Below are 23,660 nucleotides of genomic sequence, written 5' to 3'. Positions count from 1 at the left end.
CAAAGGGCTGCACAAGCCACAACGACATCCTCGGTACAGAGCCCACATAAGGGCAAGGAAAAACTCACCCCAGTGAGTCTAAGACTAGATCTGACCAATCTAAGTCTGTGAGCATGAACCGATAAGCCTACTTGGACGAGACAAACCCAACAGTCCATTTTTACTTACTTTCACTCCAAAGGATAGTTTAGAGGTATCAAATTTAAGGCACGGGGACTAGGGCTGAATGATTAATTGACATCAAATTGACCTCAATGTTTAAATTAATGCGATAAACAACCGCAAGAGGCTGAGTTTTTGTTGTATTTGCCGTCACTGAGATTTGAGTGACAAACATGTCCACCGATCAGAATTGTTGAGCCTCGTGTTTGTTCGTCTCTCGCTTCAAACAGGGAGAAAGACGTCTCACTCTGTACATGAGAGCTGAGACTATGGACTATGGAAGGAAGCTGGAGTACCTAACAAAACCTGACCAAATCAAGGTACAGATCCTGGGTTTGTATCCCCTAATGTTGACATCTTGCGTGTGAATTTGTTGCATTCATTTCTTGGTAGAAAAAGAATGCACAAATCCTGATGACACCATTCATAAATATGCCTGAGGTGGATATTGGTCATGTGGACTATATTTGGTACTAGGGTTGTCCCGATACTAATATTTTGGTACCAGTACCAAAACATATTTTGATACTCTGATACTTTCATTTTTGGCTTCATTTTAACAAAACAATCTTGCAGATGTTAAACATATGGTTCTTATTGCACTCAGAGAACAATTTTAGAGGATTAAAAAAACAACAATAAACACATTGGGCTTTCCTTGTTGCACTCAAAGAACAATTGCTATGCTCTATGGTTGCCACCCTTGGTCTGTACTTTAAGAAAAATAAAATCATTAGTAAATACTAAAAATAATACTATGGCTGATACTACACAGGTAAGACCTGTAGCAGGTAAAACACACAGTAAATGACAAAACACAAATTGTAGCAATTTGTTACAAAATTCAATCATTTCACTTGCATTAGTTTACGCTACGTAGGCGGATGAAAAAAAGTACCTGTATTTTTTAACCTTTTTCAATTCATTAGTACCACGGTACTTTATTACCATGAATTGATTAACGTGGACCCCGACTTAAACAAGTTGAAAAACTTATTGGGGTGTTACCATTTAGTGGTCAATTGTACGGAATATGTACTGTACTGTGCAATCTACTAATAAAAGTTTAAATCAATCAATCAATCAATTAGTACCTGTATACCGTAGATCCCTATTTGGTGCCATCAATTAAACTAAGCCTGACTGACTTCTTTAAATGACACAGTTTATAGTGCATTGAATTGCTGTAACGATCAATATAGATAACATACGCTGAATAAAAGGTGCGTGAAAGGAAACATGTGCCCTGACTGTCAGTCTCTGGTTTACAAAGCTGGCAGAGTAAGACAACCCCCGAGAGGAAGCGTTGAATGAATAATAGCTTGGGGTCCAGCAGTGGGATTAAGCCTCTGAGAGGTGTGTGCAGCAGGAGCAGGCTCAGGTTGCACCAATGAAAAGGGAGATGTAGCAGATAAGAACATTTTCCACTAAGTTTAGACACGTTTTGGAAAAAAAATGCTATCATGTTTGTGAGGCTTCCTCCCACATCCTGAAATAATCCATCCATCCATCCATTTTCTACCGCTTATTCCTTTCGGGGTCGCGGGGGGCGCTGGAGCCTATCTCAGCTACAATCGGGCTGAAGACGGGGTACACCCTGGACAAGTCGCCACCTCATCGCAGGGCCAACACAGATAGACAGACAACATTCACACACTAGGGCCAATTTAGTGTTGCCAATCAACCTACAAAGACTGCATGTCTTTGGAAGTGGGAGGAAGCCGGAGTAGAACCCACGCAGTCACGGGGAGAACATGCAAACTCCACACAGAAAGATCCCGAGACCGGGATTGAACTCACGACTACTCAGGACCTTCGTATTGTGAGGCAGACGCACTAACCCCTCTTCCACTGTGCTGCCCAATACTATATATATATATATATATATATATATATATATATATATATATATATATATACATTTATATACTGTTTATACCTTTTAAATATTATTATCGACGTCCATTGCACCGGTTGTATATACTTTATATACCTACAAACATATATAACATATTTCTGGGTGTTGTTGATAAATGGCTTTGGCTTTGCATAGTAGAGTTTTAACTTGCACTTACAGATGTAGCGACCAACTGTAGTTACTGACAGTGGTTTTCTGAAGTGTTCCTGAGTCCATGTGGTGATATCCTTTACCCACTGATGTGGCTTTTTGATGCAGTACCGGCTGAGGGATCCAAGGTGCGTAATATGTGAATGGGTAAATGTGGAAGTAGTGTCAAAGCGCTTTGAGTACCTTGAAGGTAGAAAAGCGCTATACAAGTACAAGTACAACCCATAATATAATTTCTCCATTTCTCCAGATTCACTCACTCAAACTGTCGTGATTTAATTGTGATTGCATAAAAAGGTAAATATGTGATGCTCGGGTGTTGTTGCTCAGGTGACATTTTGTGGCGGCTGTTTCACTGCAACACCTTCACCAGCAGAGTCAAGATGGCGGTGGCTTTTAAAACTAGACTCAAAACTTTTATGTTCACCTTAGCTTTCAGCTAAATCTTTTAACTTTTAACGTCCGCACTGTTTTTATTTTTTATTTTTTTATTGTTTGCATTTTAATTTTGCTTTAATTTTCTTTCATTTCACGTTGTTGTACCACATGTTGTGCTGTGAAGCACTTTGAGTCTGCCTTGTGTATGAAAAGTGCTAAACAAATAAAGTTGCCTTGCCTTGCATTGCTTAAAATAAAATAGGTTATTGTACTTATTAGCATAACTCACAAGCTGCCACCGGCTTTGCCAGCATTAGATGAACATGCGACGCGTGCAGCAAACATGCGATTAATCCGTGCTAGTGCGATGCTTCTGCAGCTAAGATCTCATGCAACCATCCTCTCTCATCTATTTAGATCACGCATGAGTTCACCAGGAGAGAAAATCCTCTCCATATTTGACCTCAATACCGCAAGGACACTCAGAATCTCTTTGGTGGCGGTACAGCTGAGGGACGAGCTAACTCTGCGAGGAGATAAACACATGCCATGGCCAGCAGACTGGAGAGAGGTGAATGTGTGCAGCTGTGAGCACCAAAACACACAAGCTGGCCGAGTCACAGCGAAGCCGGCAGCGTTTCTGGGTGTTGTTGATAAATGGCTTTCGCTTTGCATAGTAGAGTTTTAACTTGCACTTACAGATGTAGCGACCAACTGTATTCAGTGAAAGTGGTTTTCTGATGTGTTCCTGAGCCCATGTGGTGATATCCTTTACACACTGATGTGGCTTTTTGATGCAGTACCGCCTGAGGGATCGAAGGTCACGGGCCTTGCCGCTTAAGTGCAGTGATTTCTCCAGATTCTCTGAACCTTTTGATGATATTACGGACTGTAGATGGTGAAATCCCTAAATTCCTTGCAATAGTTTGTTCAGAAATGTCATTACTAGGGATGTCCCGATCCGATATTTGGATCGGATCGGCCGCCGATATTTGCAAAAAAATGCGTATCGGCAAGGCATGGGAAAATGCCGATCCAGATCCAGTTAAAAAAAAACTCCGCTCCGTGTTTTCCAACGCACCTATTTAAATAGTACATTCCACTTTTCTGCTGCTCCCTAATTTCGGTTCCGCATTTTCCAGCACACCTTCAACACATCCACAGGTCTGTGGATTCTCACGCAGTTGCTTTTAGCTGCTGGCATTACACGACAGGCTCTTCTCACTCTTTTCTGTGTCTCCCTCTCACAGACAGCAAGCGCACCTTCTTACACACGTCACATACTGTCACGTCATACGTCACATACTGTCACGACATACTGTCACGTCATACGTCACATACTGTCACGTCATACGTCACATACTGTCACGTCATACGTCACATACTGTCACGTCATACGTCACATACTGTCACGTCATACGTCACATACTGTCACGTCATACGTCACATACGTATACGTCCCCCCCGAGCAGAGAGGTAGCAGCATGGCTAACGTTAGCTGTGATGCTAGCGCTGTGACCAACGTTCTCTCTAAGGTGCGCGCTTGTGCAATTGCGCACTGTTTAAACGTCCTCTGCGCATAGCAATTATATGCCACACACAAAATCAAATAAAAAAATAAGCGCATAACAATTTTCGACACACGGACACGACAGAGAAAACTGTTTTCGTCATCATTGTTCAAATATTATAATGTCTGTCGAGACGCTTATCTCCGTTCGGTGCCACACGTCCACACCATCAAAATGCTGAGGCAAAAATTTCCACATCAACACCGTATGAAAAAATGAATGATTTTTTTAGTTGTGATTTCCTTCTCTGCATGAAAGTTTAAAAGTAGCATATATTAATGCAGTATGAAGAAGAATGTTTTAATGTAGACATGCAAGCCTTGAAAGAAAATGTTGAAAATCAAGACTACATTTCCTGCAAATGGGTGCATTTCTACCCTATATTTTAACTTTAGATTTATTCTCATATCAAACTCTTTTGGCTGTCTTTTTGACACTTACATCCGGCGACCCCCTCCACACCCTGGATTATAAATAATGTAAATAATTCAATGTGATTATCTTGTGTGATGACTGTATTATGATGATAGTATATATCTGATAGTATATATCTGTATCATGAATCAATTTAAGTGGACCCCGACTTAAACAAGTTGAAAAACTTATTGGGGTGTTACCATTTAGTGGTCAATTGTACGGAATATGTACTTCACTGTGCAACCTACTAATAAAAGTCTCAATCAATCAATCAAAACACATAGAATCATCATACTGCTGTGATTATATGCATCAAGTGTTCATTCAAGGCTAAGGCAAAATATCGAGATATATATCGTGTATCGCAATATGGCCTTAAAATATCGCAATATTAAAAATAGGCCATATCGCCCAGCCCTAGTTCAATGATGCATTTTCTGTTTGTCATGTATAATTTTGTCTATTTTGTGTTTATCCTTGAATAAACAGGTCAGTTTCTTGTTACCAACCATTGTGTATTATTCAAACTCCCCTAATTCAGCTGGCTAGTTGTTATCAAGAGTACTAAAACCCTTTTCAACATGATTCTGACAACTAAGTAGGCTAAATAACTTTAAACTTTAATACATGCTCGGATAGGCCAGTATCGGTCAGTATCGGTATCGGATCGGAAGTGCAAAAACAATATCGTATCGGATCGGAAGTGCAAAAACCTGGATCGGGACATCCCTAGTCATTACCTTCAAAAGCGTGAAGAGTTTCTGTTGTAAATATTGCATGTGTGGTACGTTTATCGTACTTTGGCTTCCCTGTTGCTGTTTTGGATGTCAGTCAAGTGGCTACAGGAGGAAGGGGGTTTATATGGCCACGTTCGCCGTCCGCACGGACCGGACTTTGGCCGAGAGCTAGTGGGCAGCCTGGGACGGAGTCTGCTCTCTTGGTGGCTTTGTCGGGTATGTTCCTGTCTTTGGCCCCCAAACCCCAGCAGACCAGAGGTGGGTATGTATGGTGTATGTGGGTGTTGTAATTGTGTTTTTATTTTGTCTATGCACGGTGCAATCAAATGTGTGCAATATTGATCTATTATTGCTCATTTTTTGGTTTTTTACTTGTGTTTTATTTTTGTAGCTGTATATAGAGCTCTGTGCTCTTTTAATGTGTTCTATCAATCAATCAAAGTCAATCAAAGTTGACTTATATAGCCCTAAATCACGAGTGTCTCAAAGGGCTGCACAAACCACAACGACATCCTGGGCTCAGATCCCACAATGTCCTTTGTGTTCTTTCATGTTCCCCTCTTGTTTTCCTGTGATTTTACCTCAACTTTTCTGTACTTTTTGTATCTGCACTTCAACCACATCCTTTCCCCCTGGTGGGATAAATAAAGTCTATTCTATCCTATCCCTTCCCAAGCAATCCCTCCAGAACTCTCGGACTTCCATGAGACTGACACACATCCTGACCTGGTAAGCAAATAAGTACTGAGCACAAATACCGTGAATTCCAGACCACAAGCCGCTACTATTTTCATCGCTTTGAACCCAGCGGCTTATCAAAACAGCGCGGATGATTTATGGATTTTTCTTAGTTTTTGTAATAAACAAACAAAGACATTTAAATAGGGTGTTATTGTTTGTGCTATGGCGCCATCTTTTGGACGAGCCTGCTCACTGCAGGTGCTACGGGGTGAACGTCTGCAGTATTTCCTTCTGTTCAGCGCTTTCAACCGGAAGTACAAGTGCAGTTCTGTCGTCTAGTCGTCCATTGTGTTTCTACTCGTATGGATTCTTCATTCATCACTCCAAGCACCGTTTGTGAGTTTTACAATATAACTAAAACTATTCATACTTAATAAACCATCACATGTGTGATGTCTGTAGCAGTGTTTTCACACATATATTTGTACGTGTTACCGTAATGTAATGAACCAAGCATCGTTAGCATCAGCTAAGATGCTAACACGTTTACGAGTGTCTGTGTTAGTATTATCTAATTTACAACGGCATTCTTTTTGTTTCAGTTTTACACATTTCTCAGTAAATTCACCGGGGAGTTATTGACTCATTTTTTCCCAGCGAGGGCCACATAAATACAAATTGAAGGATGTGGGGCCACTTTGATGCAATGATTGTACAAAAACAATACAATATGAGTCAATCAATACAGTATATGCTAAACTACCTGAACACACCATCCATATTTTAGCGTTGTGTTACTTGTTACAAAATATATTCGACGTACTTTTGCCCTAAATTAAGCATTTTCCAGCATAAAAATGGCAAAATGAAGTAAAATACCAACACTACAGTAGTATTGGCCTCTGGACGAGACCACAACAATCAGACTGCGCTGTTCAGTATCGATGATTGTCTCAGTATTACTGACATTAGCATGCTAACTTCCTCAGCCAATTTTATAACCGGACTGAGTCATTTAACTTGGTACTTGAAACATGATAATTGTTAGCATGCTAACATTAACATTCTAACATATTAGCACTCTATTTTAGCCAGTTAGCATAATAACATTAGCATGCTAACTTCTCAGCTACTTTTACATGCATAGTCATTCTGTCTTGGTACTTGACACGTTCCGACTGTTAGCATGCTAACATTAGCATGCTAACTTCTCAGCTACTTTTACATGCATAGTCATTCTGTCTTGGTACTTGACACGTTCCGACTGTTAGCATGTTAACATTAGCATGCTAACTTCTCAGCTACTTTTACATGCATAGTCATTCTGTCTTGGTACTTGACACGTTCCGACTGTTAGCATGCTAACATTAGCATGCTAACTTCTCAGCTACTTTTACATGCATAGTCATTCTGTCTTGGTACGTGACACGTTCCGACTGTTAGCATGCTAACATTAGCATGCTAACTTCTCAGCTACTTTTACATGCATAGTCATTCTGTCTTGGTACTTGACACGTTCCGACTGTTAGCATGCTAACATTAGCATGCTAACTTCTCAGCTACTTTTACGTGCATAGTCATTCTGTCTTGGTACTTGACACGTTCCGACTGTTAGCATGCTAACATTAGCATGCTAACTTCTCAGCTACTTTTACATGCATAGTCATTCTGTCTTGGTACTTGACACGTTCCGACTGTTAGCATGCTAACATTAGCATGCTAACTTCTCAGCTACTTTTACATGCATAGTCATTCTGTCTTGGTACTTGACACGTTCCGACTGTTAGCATGCTAACATTAGCGTTGTCCATTCGGCTTGTGCGTTCCAGCATTCACACGCAGTTGCCAAAATTGCTTCTTCTTTGTTTTTCTGGTGTAATAATCTAATACGGGATATTTTTATGTTGTCTTTTTACGTGTCGTGGGCCAATAAAAAAACAAGCTGCGGGCCGTAATTGGGCCCCGGGCCGCACTTTGGACACCCGTGGTTTGACTGATTGGGGAGCTAGCTTCCGGAGCGAGTGGGTCCATGACCATGACTTCTGTTTTGTTTGTTTTACCGTTTTACTGCCGTGTTACAGATACCGTTTGGAAACAGTGAAGGTATGTAAATAACATTTCTGTGTAAATAACTCATTTGACAACACACATATATGGAAAAATATAAAAAATGTTTTTTCTAAAATGTGATGGGTGCGACTTATATGCAAGTGCGGCCTATAGTCCGAAACTCAAAGGCGGCGAGAACGTGGGCTGATATCATGTGTGGCATTTTGTGCCGCTTGTTAAGTTCAAAATCAATAGGGTGTTTGCTGTGAAGGAGAGCTGGAGTACACCTAAACCTGGAGGTGGCAGTGGATAACAACAGAAGCAAGAACCGGGCAGTAAAACATAACAGTGTACTTTAGTTCAGATTTATCAGTTGGCTCTTGTTTTCTTTCCTACCTTGAAAGACGTTCTTGCCAATAAGTTGTCAACTTTGCTCCATGCAGCCTTGAGGTGTCCTCATGACGTAGCCGTCTTCTCGGCTTGGGAATAAAAGGCGTGATTTACAAAGCGGCGGCTGTAAAGAGAGGGATAATCAAAAATGGCAAGTGGCTATGTATAACTCAAAAGAGAGAGCACCTTATTTTTAGTGGCATGTTATAAATAAATGCTGCATGTGACCTACTTAGAAGGTTGGGAGGGATTTGCTACATTTTCTTGCTCCTCAGTGGTGACATTTGACTTCCACACCATGCACAATTAGTGAGGGATTCACTGGAAAAACTCACAATCTCCCCAAGTATATATTTGTTTATTTCTAGTCCAAATATCTAAACTAGGGGTGTCCAAACTACTAAATTAGCTTAGTGATGAATTTGGCCCGCAGGAAAATGTTGATTCATTTTAAAATTTTAACAATTTCTATATTACCTTGCTAACATCACGTGGGCAAAGAGATTATATCAGATCAATGACCTTTTATTATGCCCAACTTGGGTATGTGCACAGCATTTATTTATATTATATAATACAAACAACCTTCCCTAGTCATGGTGCAAAAAAAAAAAAGAAGACAAATAGTCAACACATATGGTCACAAATAACACAACCTGCTCTCTGAACTTAGTGGATATTATAAAAGATGCCATGCACCATAAAAAAATAATCAAGACTACACCCATTTAAATCTATTGCAAAGCATGATAGGGGGAAATGCAAAACAATCATGTTTAGCTCATTTTAGTTACTTGATATTTCTGATTGATTGTAATAATAATAATCCAATTATATTAATTATCAGTTATTACATCCATTGTTATGTTAATATAATATGTACATATATACACACTGATATATATATATATATATACATATATAAATATACAACTTTATATACTGTATATATATATATACAGTATATACACACACACACACACATATATATATACATTTATAGAGGTATATACACATATATACATACATACACACATATAGACATATACACATTTTACACACATAAATACATATATATATATATATACACACACACACAGACATATATATATATATATATATATATATATATATACACATATATACATACATACACACATATAGACATATACACATTTTACACACATATATAAATATACACAAAGAAATATACACATATATATACATACATATATAAATTTACACAAACATACATATATATAAATATACACATATATATACATACACACATATATACATACAATATATGTACACATATATACACACATATATATACATATATAGACGTATATACACATATATACATACATACACACATATAGACATATACACATTTTACACACATATATAAATTTACACAAACATACATATATATAAATATACACATATATGTATACATACACACATATATACATACATACAATATATGTACACATATAGATATACACACACATATATATATATAGATATATATATATATATAGATATACACACATATATGTATATATATATATATTAGGGCTGCAACAACTAATCGATTAAATCGATTATCAAATTAGTTGGCGATTAATTTAGTTATCGATTCGTTGGAACTATGCTATGCGCATGGCGGAGGCTTTTTTTTTGTTTTGTAATTTGTTTTTTGTTTTTTGTATTTATAATCCTTTATTTATAAACTGCAACATTTACAAACAGCTGAGAAACAATCAAAATAAGTACAAAAACAGTACAAAACAGCGCCAGGGCGGCGCTGAGGCTACGTCTCATGAGGTGGAGGTAAGCTAGCCAATGATGTGTCATGTGCAGCTCACGTGACGACGACGCCGTCTCCTTTGCTGGAAACATTGGAAAAATGGCGCAGGAAAACAGTACGGATAGTTCAGCGGAAAAACATCTTGAGGTTATTGCTTCAATGGAGAAAGGTGTACGACCTAAGTCATCAAAAGTGTGGGAACACTTTACGGTACTTTAAAGACTTCAAAGAAGAGCGTTTCCTGCAAAAAGGCACGGAAGTACAACATTGCTTCAGGAGCAGCTGAAAAGGAAACATGTTGGAGCCATGGATGAAGGGAAGAACTCACGGTATGTAACTTTTTAAGTCCATAGTGGCAACAGGCATTCATGAGTTCAGCTTTTTTTGTGAGTAACATTAACGTTATGCCTTTGTTGGCTGATCATGTGTCTCTGGCACATTTGAGAGAGAAAACGCACGGCTACCAATTTCGAAATAAACGAAACGGACAGAAATATCTCAGGTTGGTTTCATAATGGATCAATGTAGCCGGGCCCGATAAAGCTATATAAATCTATTTAGATTTGAGTGACACTTTAGTATAACTAAACGTTATGAAGGTGCTGGAATATTTCATGCTATTATTCAGAGGCAGCCTAAAATGAATCCTTTATTATTCACAACAGAAACGTGTACAATATCTGATTCAGTTCTGATGAGTTACATTTCTGTGTTATTATTGCTGTATGCTGCACCCCCAATGTCCAGAACATGGTGCCTGTATGCTGGTTTTTTTTTCAATAAAATACTGGAAAGGATAGAAATGTAGTTTGTCTCTTTTATCCGATTATTAATCGATAAACAGTAATCGATTATCAAATTAATCGTTAGTTGCAGCCCTAATATATATATATATATATATATATATATATATATATATATATATATATATATATATACATATATATATATATATATATATATATATATATATATATATATATACATATATAAATATACACAAACATATACATACACACATATATACATATATAAACATATATATATATATATATATATATATATATATATATATATATATATATATATACATGTTTTGGGATGTGTGTGTATGAGTATGATAACACTGACTTTTAAACCAAGGTACACACCTAACCGTGATTGGCCATATACTGTAAATGATGTGACGGACCAAATTAAATAAAGTGGTGCGCCACTTTAAAATTATGTGGTAGACCACATCCAATAATATGGTGGGCCACATTAGAATTATTTTAAAATGAAGTGGCGGTCTACGGTAAAATTACATCGCGGCTCAGAATAACATGCAATGGCAAACCACATAAAATGATAAATGATGTGGTAGGCCACATGAAAGGATTTGTTGGGCCAATTCAAAACAATGTGGCTGGCCACGTAAATGATGGGACAGACCACTTTAAAAGATGTGGGGGGCCATTTTAAAGTTACGTGGTGGACCACATAAAATAATATGGTGGGCCACATGAGAATTATGTGGTGTGCCATTTTAAAATGCAGTGGTGGTCTACGGTAAAATAACGTGGCGGCCCAGAATAACATGCAATTTAAACCACATGGAATGATAAGGCCACATTAAATGAATTAGTGGGCCACATAAAATGATGTAGTGGGCCACATGAAAGCACTTGTCAGGCCAAATCAAAATAAAGTGGCTGGCCACATAAACGATGCGACATACCACATTAAAAGATGTGGTGGGACACTTTAAAATTATTTGGTGGACCACTTTCAATAATATGGTGGGCCACTTTAGAATTATGTGCCATTTTAAAATGAACTGGCGGTAAAATAACATGGCTAACCACATTAAATGAAGTGATGGGTCACTTTAAAATGAAATGGTAGACCACATAGCATAATATTGTGGGCCACTTTACAATTATGTGGTGTGTCATTTTTAAAAATGAAGTGGTGGTCCACGGTAAAATGGTGTGGCAGTCCGGAATAAAATTATATAGCGGACCACTTAAAATAATAAGGCAGGCCACCCTAAATGATGAGGTGGGCCACATAAAATGATGTGGTGCATGGACACTTTAAAAGATTTGGCAGACCACATTAAATGAAGTGGTAGGCCAATTTAAAATGCTGTGGTGGGCCACTTTAAATGATGTGGTGGATGGTCAGTTTAAAATGATTTGGCAGGCTAGTATAAAACAATGTGGCTTCATCCACATTAAATGACGTGGTAGGCCACTTTAAAATGGTGTGGTGGACCACCGAAATTATATAACGGCCCACATTAGAATTATGTATTGTGCCATTTTAAAATGGAGTGGTGGTCCACTATAAAATTATGTGGCAGTCTAGAATAAAATGAAATGTCAGACCACATAAAATGGTAAGGCAGGCCACATTAAACTGTGTGGCAGGTCAGACTTGGCCCTTGGGCCTTGAGGTTGACACCTGGAACATAGATGATATAGAAATACATAATTTCCAATGTAAATCTGAGATACAGTAGGAAAGGGATTTATATGGACCCATTCGTTGCGGTTTACCTAAAACATGAAACGTGACAAATTGGGGGGATTGCACTATCCACTTTAGCAGCTAGATGGCAGAAGGGTGTTGAATATCTTCAAATGTGTTTTGTGGCAATTTCAACTTTGACCACGGCGTCAGTTGCTATGTAGAGTGGTGCTTTCCATCATTTCCAGCAGACTGCGTTGCAAAACTCTTACGAGAGAAGAACATGAATCTTTTCCTTACTATACAGTTGTGAGTCACATGTTGCTTGTTCAATCTTTGCAGCCATCGTCCAGACCACACACCAGGAGGCGGGACATAAACAGGAGGCGGGACATAAACAGGAGGCGGGACTTAAACAGGAGGCGGGGGTCCAGATGTGGGTGTGGTGCCAGCAGATGGTGGAGATTAGAGGGGCTTGGATTAGAAGAGGCGAGTCCACATCTGCTGGGATGATCCAGAGAAGCATGGAGTAGGAGCAGGCCAGCATTCCATCGCTTTCCTGCCCAAACATAAATAAAAAGCAGTTTCAATTGTGGGATTGTCCTACTTTTTGTTCATTCAGACGAAATCAAACAAACAAGCCCACAACAAATAAAAGATGACTTTGATTGCAATTGTTATGACTTTCTTTGGTAGTTATATCTATGAATTTTTTGGACGGATATGACAATATAGTGCCGTGTATTTACTTTTTTTCCAATTTATATACTTCATTTTGAGAGAATCTTAATATTGGTGGGATTTTGAGGCAATAAATGAAGCTAATACAGCAGTCATTATAAAAATAACTGCTATACATGTACATGTTCTCCCCGTGACTGCGTGGGTTTTATAACTATTTTTAGCATACATTTAGTATACATTGTATATTTCAAAAATAAAACTGGGGCTACTGATTCTTTTATTTCGTTAATATGCAGCCCTCAAATTATATATATATATATATATATATATATATATATATATATATATATATATATATATATATATATATATATATATATATATATATATATATATATCCATCCATCCATCCATCTTCTTCCGCTTATCCCAGGTCGGGTCGCGGGGGCAGCAGCTTAAGCAGGGAAGCCCAGACTTCCCTCTCCCCAGCCACTTCGTCCAGCTCCTCCCGGGGGATCCCGAGGCGTTCCCAGGCCAGCCGGGAGAGATAGTCTTCCCAGCGTGTCCTGGGTCTTCCCCGTAACCTCCTACCGGTCGGACGTGCCCGAAACACCTTCCTAGGGAGGTGTTCCGGTGGCATCCTGACCAGATGCCCGAACCACCTCATCTGGCTCCTCTCGATGTGGAGGAGCAGCGGCTTTACTTTGAGCTCCCCCCGAATGACAGAGCTTCTCACCCTATCTCTAAGGGAGAGCCCCGCCACTCGGCGGAGGAAACTTATTTCAGCCGCTTGTACCCGTGATCTTGTCCTTTCGGTCATGACCCAAAGCTCATGACCATAGGTGAGGATGGGAACGTAGATCGACCGGTAAATCGAGAGCTTTGCCTTCCGGCTCAGCTCCTTCTTCACCACAACGGATCGATACAGCGTCCGCATTACTGAAGACGCCGCACCGATCCGCCTGTCGATCTCACGATCCACTCCTCCCCCACTCGTGAACAAGACTCCGAGGTACTTGAACTCCTCCACTTGGGGCAAGATCTCCTCCCCAACCCGGAGATGGCACTCCACCCTTTTCCGGGAGAGAACCATGGACTCGGACTTGGAGGTGCTGATTCCCATCCCAGTCGCTTCACACTCGGCTGCGAACCGATCCAGTGAGAGCTGAAGATCTTGGCCGGAGGAAGCCATCAGGACCACATCATCTGCAAATAGCAGTGACCTAATCCTGCAGCCACCAAACCAGACCCCCTCAACGCCCTGACTGCACCTAGAAATTCTGTCCATAAAGGTTATGAACAGAATCGGTGACAAAGGGCAGCCTTGGCGGAGTCCAACCCTCACTGGAAACGTGTCCGACTTACTGCCGGCAATGCGGACCAAGCTCTGACACTGATTATACAGGGAGCGAACTGCCACAATAAGACAGTCCGTTACCCCATACTCTCTGAGCACTCCCCACAGGACTTCCCGGGGTACACGGTCGAATGCCTTCTCCAAGTCCACAAAGCATATGTAGACTGGTTGGGCAAACTCCCATGCACCCTCAAGGACCCTGCCGAGAGTATAGAGCTGGTCCACAGTTCCACGACCAGGACGAAAACCACACTGTTCCTCCTGAATCCGAGGTTCGACTATCCGGCGTAGCCTCCTCTCCAGTACACCTGAATAGACCTTACCGGGAAGGCTGAGGAGTGTGATCCCACGATAGTTGGAACACACCCTCCGGTTCCCCTTCTTAAAGAGAGGAACCACCACCCCGGTCTGCCAATCCAGAGGTACCGCCCCCGATGTCCACGCGATGTTGCAGAGTCTTGTCAACCAAGACAGCCCCACAACATCCAGAGCCTTAAGGAACTCCGGGCGGATCTCATCCACCCCCGGGGCCTTGCCACCGAGGAGCTTTTTAACTACCTCGGCAACGTCAGCCCCAGAAATAGGAGAGCCCACCACAGATGCCCCAGGCCCTGCTTCCTTATAGGAAGACGTGCTGGTAGGATTGAGGAGGTCTTCGAAGTATTCCCTCCACCGATCCACAACATCCGCAGTCGAGGTCAGCAGAGCACCATCCCCACCATACACGGTGTTGACACTGCACTGCTTCCCCTTCCTGAGGCGGCGGATGGTGGTCCAGAATTGCTTCGAAGCCGTCCGGAAGTCTTTTTCCATGGCCTCCCCGAACTCCTCCCATGTCCGAGTTTTTGCCTCCGCGACCGCTGAAGCCGCACACCGCTTGGCCTGTCGGTACCTGTCTGCTGCCTCAGGAGTCCCATGAGCCAAAAGAACCCGATAGGACTCCTTCTTCAGCCTGACGGCATCCCTCACTGCCGGCGTCCACCAACGGGTTCTAGGATTACCGCCACGACAGGCACCAACCACCTTGCGGCCACAGCTCCAATCGGCCGCCTCGACAATAGAGGTACGGAACATTGTCCACTCGGACTCAATGTCCAGCACCTCCCTCGTGACATGTTCAAAGTTCTTCCGGAGGTGGGAATTGAAACTCTCTCTGACAGGAGACTCTGCCAGACGTTCCCAGCAAACCCTCACAATGCGTTTGGGCCTGCCAGGTCTGTCCGGCATCCTCCCCCACCATCGCAGCCAACTCACCACCAGGTGGTGATCGGTAGAAAGCTCCGCCCCTCTCTTCACCCGAGTGTCCAAAACATGAGGCCGCAAATCCGATGACACAACTACAAAGTCGATCATGGAACTGCGGCCTAGGGTGTCCTGGTGCCAAGTGCACATATGGACACCCTTATGTTTGAACATGGCGTTTGTTATCGACAATCTGTGACGAGCACAAAAGTCCAATAACAGAACACCACTCGGGTTCAGATCCGGGCGGCCATTCTTCCCAATCACACCTCTCCAGGTTTCACTGTCGCTGCCAACATGAGCGTTGAAGTCCCCCAGTAGAACGAGGGAATCACCCGGGGGAGCACTCTCCAGTACTCCCTCGAGTGAATCCAAAAAGGGTGGGTACTCTGAGCTGCTGCTTGGCGCGTAAACGCAAACAACAGTCAGGACCCGTCCCCCCACCCGAAGGCGGAGGGAAGCTACCCTCTCGTCCACCGGGTTGAACTCCAACGTGCAGGCTTTGAGCCGAGGGGCAACAAGAATTGCCACCCCAGCCCGTCGCCTCTCACTGCCGGCAACGCCAGAGTGGAAGAGAGTCCAGCCCCTCTCAAGAGAAGTGGTTCCAGAGCCCTTGCTGTGCGTCGAAGTGAGTCCGACTATATCTAGCCGGAACTTCTCCACCTCACGCACTAGCTCAGGCTCCTTCCCCCTCAGCGAAGTGACGTTCCACGTCCCAAGAGCCAGCTTATGTAGCCGAGGGTCGGACCGCCAAGTGCCCTGCCCTCGGCTGCCGCCCAGCTCACACTGCACCCGACCTCTATGGCCCCTGCCATGGGTGGTGAGCCCATTGGCGGGGGGACCCACGTTGCCTCTTCGGGCTGTGCCCGGCCGGGCCCCATGGCGACAGGCCCGGCCACCAGGCACTCGCCATCGTGCCCCACCTCCGGGCCTGGCTCCAGAGGGGGGCCCCGGTGACCCGCGTCCGGGCGAGGGAAATCTGGGTCCTTGGTTTGTGTTCTTCATCGAGGTCTTCGAGCTGCTCTTTGTCTGATCCCTCACCTAGGACCAGTTTGCCTTGGGAGACCCTACCAGGGGGCATAGAAACCCCCGGACAACATAGCTCCTAGGATCATTGGGACACGCAAACTCCTCTACCACGGTAAGGTGGCAGCTCAGAGAGGAGTATATATATATATATATATATATATATATATATATATATATATATATATATGTATATATATATATATATAAATATATATATACATATATACACACACATATATATGTATATATATAAATATATATATACACTAGGGATGTCCCGATCCGATATTTGGATCGGATCGGCTGCCGATATTTGCCAAAAATTGCGTATTGGCAAGGCATGGGAAAATGCCGATCCAGATCCAGTTTAAAAAAAAACTCCGGTCCGTGTTTTCCAGTGCACCGATTTAAATAATACATTCCACTTTTCTGCTGCTCCGTAATTTCCGTTCCGCATTTTCCAGCACACCTTCAACACAGCCACAGGTCTGTGAATTCTCACGCAGTTGCTTTTAGCTGCTGGCATTACACGACAGGCTCTTCTCACTCTTTCCTGTGTCTCCCTCTCACAGACAGCAAGTGCACCTTCTTACACACGTCACATACTGTCACGACACACGTCACATACGTATACGTCCTCCCCGAGCAGAGAGGTAGCAGCATGGCTAAAGTTAGCTGTGATGCTAGCGCAGCCGTGCGAGCAACGCTCCCTCTAAGGTGCTCGCCTGTGCAATTGCGCACTGTTTAAGCGTCCTCTGCGCATAGCAAATCTATGCCACGCACAAAATCTAATAAAAAAAATAAGCGCATAACAATTTTCGACACACGGACACGACAGAGAAAACAGTTTTTGTCATCATTGTTCAAATATTGTGACGTCTGTCGAGACGCTTATCTCCATTCGGTGCCACACGTCCACACCATCAAAATGCAGAGGCAAACATTTCCACATCAACACCGTATGAAAAAATTAGTGATTTTTTTAGTTGTGATTTCCTTCTCTGCATGAAAGTTTAAAAGTAGCATATATTAATGCAGTATGAAGAAGAATGTTTTAATGTAGACATGCAAGCCTTGAAAGAACATTTTGAAAATCAAGACTACATTTCCTGCAAATGGGTGCATTTCTACCCTATATTTTAACTTTAGATTTATTCTCATATCAAACTCTTTTGGCTGTCTTTTTGACACTTACATCCGGCGCCCCCCTCCACACCCTGGATTATAAATAATGTAAATAATTCAATGTGATTATCTTGTGTGATGACTGTATTATGATGATAGTATATATCTGATAGTATATATCTGTATCATGAATCAATTTAAGTGGACCCCGACTTAAACAAGTTGAAAAACTTATTGGGGTGTTACCATTTAGTGGTCAATTGTACGGAATATGTACTTCACTGTGCAACCTACTAATAAAAGTCTCAATCAATCAAGCAAAACACATAGAATCATCATACTGCTGCGATTATATGCATCAAGTGTTCGTTCAAGGCTAAGGCAAAAATATCGAGATATATATCGTGTATCGCAATATGGCCTTAAAATATCGCAATATTAAAAAAAGGCCATATCGCCCAGCCCTAGTTCAATGATGCCATTTCTGTTTGTCATGTATAATTTTGTCTATTTTGTTTTTATCCTTGAATAAACAGGTCAGTTTCTTGTTACCAACCATTGTGTATTATTCAAACTCCCCTAATTCAGCTGGCTAGTTGTTATCAAGAGTACTAAAACCCTTTTCAACATGATTCTGACAACTAAGTAGGCTAAATAACTTTAAACTTTAATACATGCTCGGATAGGCCAGTATCGGTCAGTATCGGTATCGGATCGGAAATGCAAAAACAATATCGATATCGGATCGGAAGTGCAAAAACCTGGATCGGGACATATATATGTATATATATGTATATATATATATATATATATATACCGTATTTTTCGGACTATAAGTCGCAGTTTTTTTCATAGTTTGGCCGGGCTCCAGTGCGATTTATGTTTTTTTCCTTCTTTATTATGCATTTTTGGCAGGTGCGACTTATACTCCGAAAAATACGGTATATATATTTTTTAATATATACAAGCTAAGTATATATATATATATATATATATATATATATATATATATATATATATATATATATATATTATGCCGTTAGGGGTGACGCAAGGGTTGTTTAACACCTTTCTTACGTCGATGAGGTCTCCAGAGGTTTATTGACATTCAAAAGGGTGAAACTAAAAAGACAAACAATACAGTCAATATATACATATGTTATGCAAATGTATTCATATATATGCTGTAATGCTACCTTACATGGCATGAGAAGGTAAATAAAAGTGAATTTGTACTTCGACGCCATCTTAGATGACATCGCGAATTATCGCTAACGAGCATGACAAAGATCTCATTATACATCACAAATCATACATTTAGCTAGAAATATTTTAGACAAAAAAGCAAGTTTAAAAGTTCAACTTATGATACATACCGGCGATGCAACCTTAAACAAAAGATATAAGCAGTATTTCTTGGAAAAGAACCAGCATAAAGTACGTGCTGGCACCGGAGATTTCTCTGCTTGGCTTATGCAACTTCCGGTCAATAAAGTTTGATTCAAAGTACACACTTCTCAAAGATGTAGTAACTGCCCTGACCACATGATGGCGACAAATACACATGTTATAATGTTAATGAAATGACAAGCAATAAGCACAACACACTTCAACAACAAGAGCTTATATATATATATATATATATATATATATATATATATATATATATATATATATATATATATATATATATATATATATATATATATAGTGTGTGTGTGTGTGTGTATAAGGTAAGTATACGTGCAAATCTTGCATGGAAAATGAAAAGTAAACATTTTAGAATAAAAAAAAAAAAGAAGTTAGAACAATAGTAATACAAGTCTATATTTTTTCTTTTTGGAGTATTGTGATTTGCAACATTTTAAAATGAAATGTGAGTAAAAGAGCGAGGTAAAAAAAAAAAGGACAAATTTCACCACACCTACTGTGTGTGACAATCATTGGTACTTTAACTTAACTTAACTTCCGCCATCCTAGTCACTTGCCGTTGTGTCCTTGGGCAAGACACTTTATCCACCTGCTCCCAGTGCCACCCACACTGGTTTAAATGTAACTTAGATATTGGCTTTCACTATGTAAAGCGCTTTGAGTCACTAGAGAAAAGTTCTATATAAATATAATTCACTTCACTTCAAAATAGGTGGTATATTCTGCACATATTCATCATGTTGGGTTGAGAAGAAAATAGTCCAACATTGCCATCTAGTGGGCAAACAGGGTGCTTACATTTACAGAAATAAATACATAATTCACTCCAACTTCAAGTCCAAAGATCTTTTGTTGTCAGTTTCTCCACACATACTTCCTTTGACCACCTAGAATAGAATAGAATATTATATTTATTGTCATTGTACAGCGAAATTGTATGCAAAACTAATTTAGTGCAAATTCATAATAACACATAAAACCATAAGCACATAGATAAATAGATAAAAATACATAAAAATAGCAAGCACACAGTCATTATTGTCGTCTTGTGTTCAGCGACACTATTGCTCTCAGGTAAAAAGTGTTCTTAAGTCTGTATCTCCTCCCCGAGGGCAGCAGTTCAAAAAGTTTATGTCCCTTATGATGTTTTGGGCCTTTTTGGGGCACCTGCCACTGTACAGTTCATCTAGCGAGGGGAGAGAGCAGCCGGTCATCTTCATGGCACTTTTTATCACCCTCTGAAGTGCATTTCTCTCTGTACACACATGCAGTATGTCATACCATACACACATGCAGTATGTCATACCATACACCAGGGGTCACCAACCTTTTTGAAACCAAGAGCTACTTCTTGGGTATTAATGCGAAGGGCTACCAGTTTGATACACACTTAAATAAATTGCCAGAAATAGCCAATTTGCTCAATTTACCTTTAACTCTATGTTATTAATAATAATTAATGATATGCATCATTGTGGAAACACTGATCATCTTAATGATTTCTCACAATAAATATATATAGAAACAGATAAATATCAATATGCAACACTTTATTTTTATACATACTTGCCAACCCTCCCGGATTTTCCGGGAGACTCCCGAAATTCAGCGCCTCTCCCAAAAACCTCCCGGGACAAATTTTCTCCCGAAATTCAGTCGGAGCTGGAGGCCACGCCCCCTCCAGATCCATGCGGACCTGAGTGACGTGTTGACAGCCTGTTCACAACATTGCCGTAAACAGCAATGTTGTGACACTTTTAAACAGGACAATACTGCCATCTACTGTACATGCATATGTGACCCACCCATAATGTGTCACATTTTTGTGTTGATTGATTTATTTTATTTTGTGGTTTGAATTCGTTTTTGGAGCTGTCATTCCACATTTATCAGTATTCACATTGGTCAGTAGGGGGCAGTAGGGTGTTTCTTCCCAATTGAATGCTATCACCTGCAGACCGGAAGTGTCTTGTCATTCTGATGAGCGCGACCAGTCTGTGAACAATTGAAACGTCCTGTGTGCTTTTTCCTCCTGTATAACAGGTTAGTTTTGGTGAATCAACTCACTGAATAATATCCATGTGATCTTTATAAGTTTAAGTACACATTCTGATGGTGGAGCTTAATTAACTCTAAAGTGTTTGTGAGTTGTAGTTTGTATTTGTGAATGAATCCAGTGCACAGCTGCAGTAATCAATACAAAAAGGTGACGTGAGTGCGCAATGTTTATATAGGAACTTCTGATCCTAATTCAGACTCCCAAATTAGAGCTCCCGTTTTCTTATTGATTTTATAATGTATATTTGTATAATGTGTGTGTTCTGAAATAGTGACAGAGAATAGAACAAGGATGGCCAATTCAACCCTTAACTCAACAATGAGTAGATGAGTGTTATGTGTGTGTATATGTGTAAATAAATGAACACTGAAATTCAAGTATTTCTTTATATATATATATATATATATATATATATATATATATATATATATATATATATATATATATATATATATAGCTAGAATTCACTGAAAGTCAAGTATTTCTTATATATATATATATATATATATATATATATATATATATATATATATATATATATATATATATATATATGTCTTAATAAGGTTATCCAAAAAATAGTGCTCGATACCGTAGTAGAGCGCAATATATGTATGTGTGGGAAAAAAATCACAAGACTACTTCATCTCTACAGGTCTGTTTCATGAGGGGTTCTCTCAATCATCAGGAGATTTTAATGGAAAAAAACCATGGTATGTGAATGCTTCCATTAAAATCTCCTGATGATTGAGGGAACCCCTCATGAAACAGGCCTGTAGAGATGAAGTAGTCTTGTGATTTTTTTCCCACACATACATATATATATATATATATATATATATATATATATATATATATATATATATATATATATATATATATATATATATATATATATATATATATATATATATATGTCTTAATAAGGTTATCCAAAAAATAGTGCTCGATACCGTAGTAGAGCACAATATATGTATGTGTGGGGAAAAAAAATCACAAGACTATTTCATCTCTACAGGCCTGTTTCATGAGGGGGGGTTCCCTCAATCATCAGGAGATTTTAATGGGAGCATTCACATACCATGGTTTATATAGGGCACAGAGTGGGTGGGTACAGGCTGGCGTAGGGGCGTGGTGATTGGCTCATGTGTTACCTAGGAGGTGTTTCCGTCTGTGGCGGCATGCTGTTACAATTTCGCTGCGCTTGTTGAGGGATGACAGGTCTGGACGGTAAATAATAAACAGTTTCTCTTTCAAGCATAGGTTGCATCTTTTATTACCATTATTGTAAGGTGTGCTGGATGCAAGAATTTGCCATGTTATTGAATATTCAACATTATTGTCTTTGAGGTCCCAAATGTGTTTGCTGAGTTCTGTGGTATTCCGCAGGTTTTGGTTCCTGAAAGAAGCCTTGTGATTGTTCCATCTGGTTTTGAATTCTCCCTCGGTTAATCCTACATATGTGTCGGATGTGTTAATGTCCTTGCGTATTACCTTAGATTGGTAGACAACTGATGTTTGTAAGCACCCCCCGTTGAGAGGGCAATCAGGTTTCTTTCGACAGTTACAGCCTTTGTTGGTTTTGGAGTCGCTCTTTCCGGGGGCCGACGGCTCATTTGCAATTGTTTTGTTGTGGTTTGAGATGATTTGTCGTATATTGTTCATACAGCTGTAGCTCAATTTAATGTTGTTCTTGTTGAATACTTTTCTTAGGGTGTTGTCTTTGGGCAAGTGTTTGTCAATCAGATTGAGGAATTTGTGTCCAATGTTAGTTGAGACGTTTTTGCTGTATGGGGGGTTGTACCAGATGATGTCGTTTCGTTTTCTGTTCTTTTTTGGCTGGTTTCCTGGCGTGGGTTCATAGGTGAGGGTGAAATTGTATCCGCTTTCATCAAGGGCTTTTTGGTATGGGGGGGTTGCTTGGTCAAATTCAGCTTTGCTAGATGACAGCATCGATAGCCTTTTATTAATTCCGGTAGGTATTCTTTTCGTGGTGGTGGGTGGGTGGTTGCT

At 40.3% G+C, this 23,660-nt stretch overlaps 1 long non-coding RNA gene across 4 annotated transcripts in view; it reads right to left on the bottom strand.

The window, feature by feature from the left end:
* LOC133617595 (uncharacterized) overlaps window positions 1–23,660 on the bottom strand; it is a 232,822-nt gene that overhangs the window by 193,369 nt on the left and 15,793 nt on the right. For 3 of the 4 annotated variants that reach the window (XR_009817035.1, XR_009817038.1, XR_009817036.1), the window contains exons 2-3: window positions 13,021–13,279; window positions 8,460–8,577 (exon numbers count right to left, since the gene is read on the bottom strand). This is a non-coding gene — a long non-coding RNA (uncharacterized lncRNA). Of the gene's footprint in view, window positions 1–8,459; window positions 8,578–13,020; window positions 13,280–19,533; window positions 19,619–23,660 lie in introns of those variants that run through there. The other variant, XR_009817037.1, reaches the window with a different exon arrangement.

This window comes from Nerophis lumbriciformis, linkage group LG18 (assembly GCF_033978685.3).
Source record: "Nerophis lumbriciformis linkage group LG18, RoL_Nlum_v2.1, whole genome shotgun sequence".
NCBI classification, from domain to species: domain Eukaryota; kingdom Metazoa; phylum Chordata; class Actinopteri; order Syngnathiformes; family Syngnathidae; genus Nerophis; species Nerophis lumbriciformis.
Note: the sequence above shows the minus strand (reverse complement) of the source record. Positions and strands in the feature narration are given on the sequence as shown.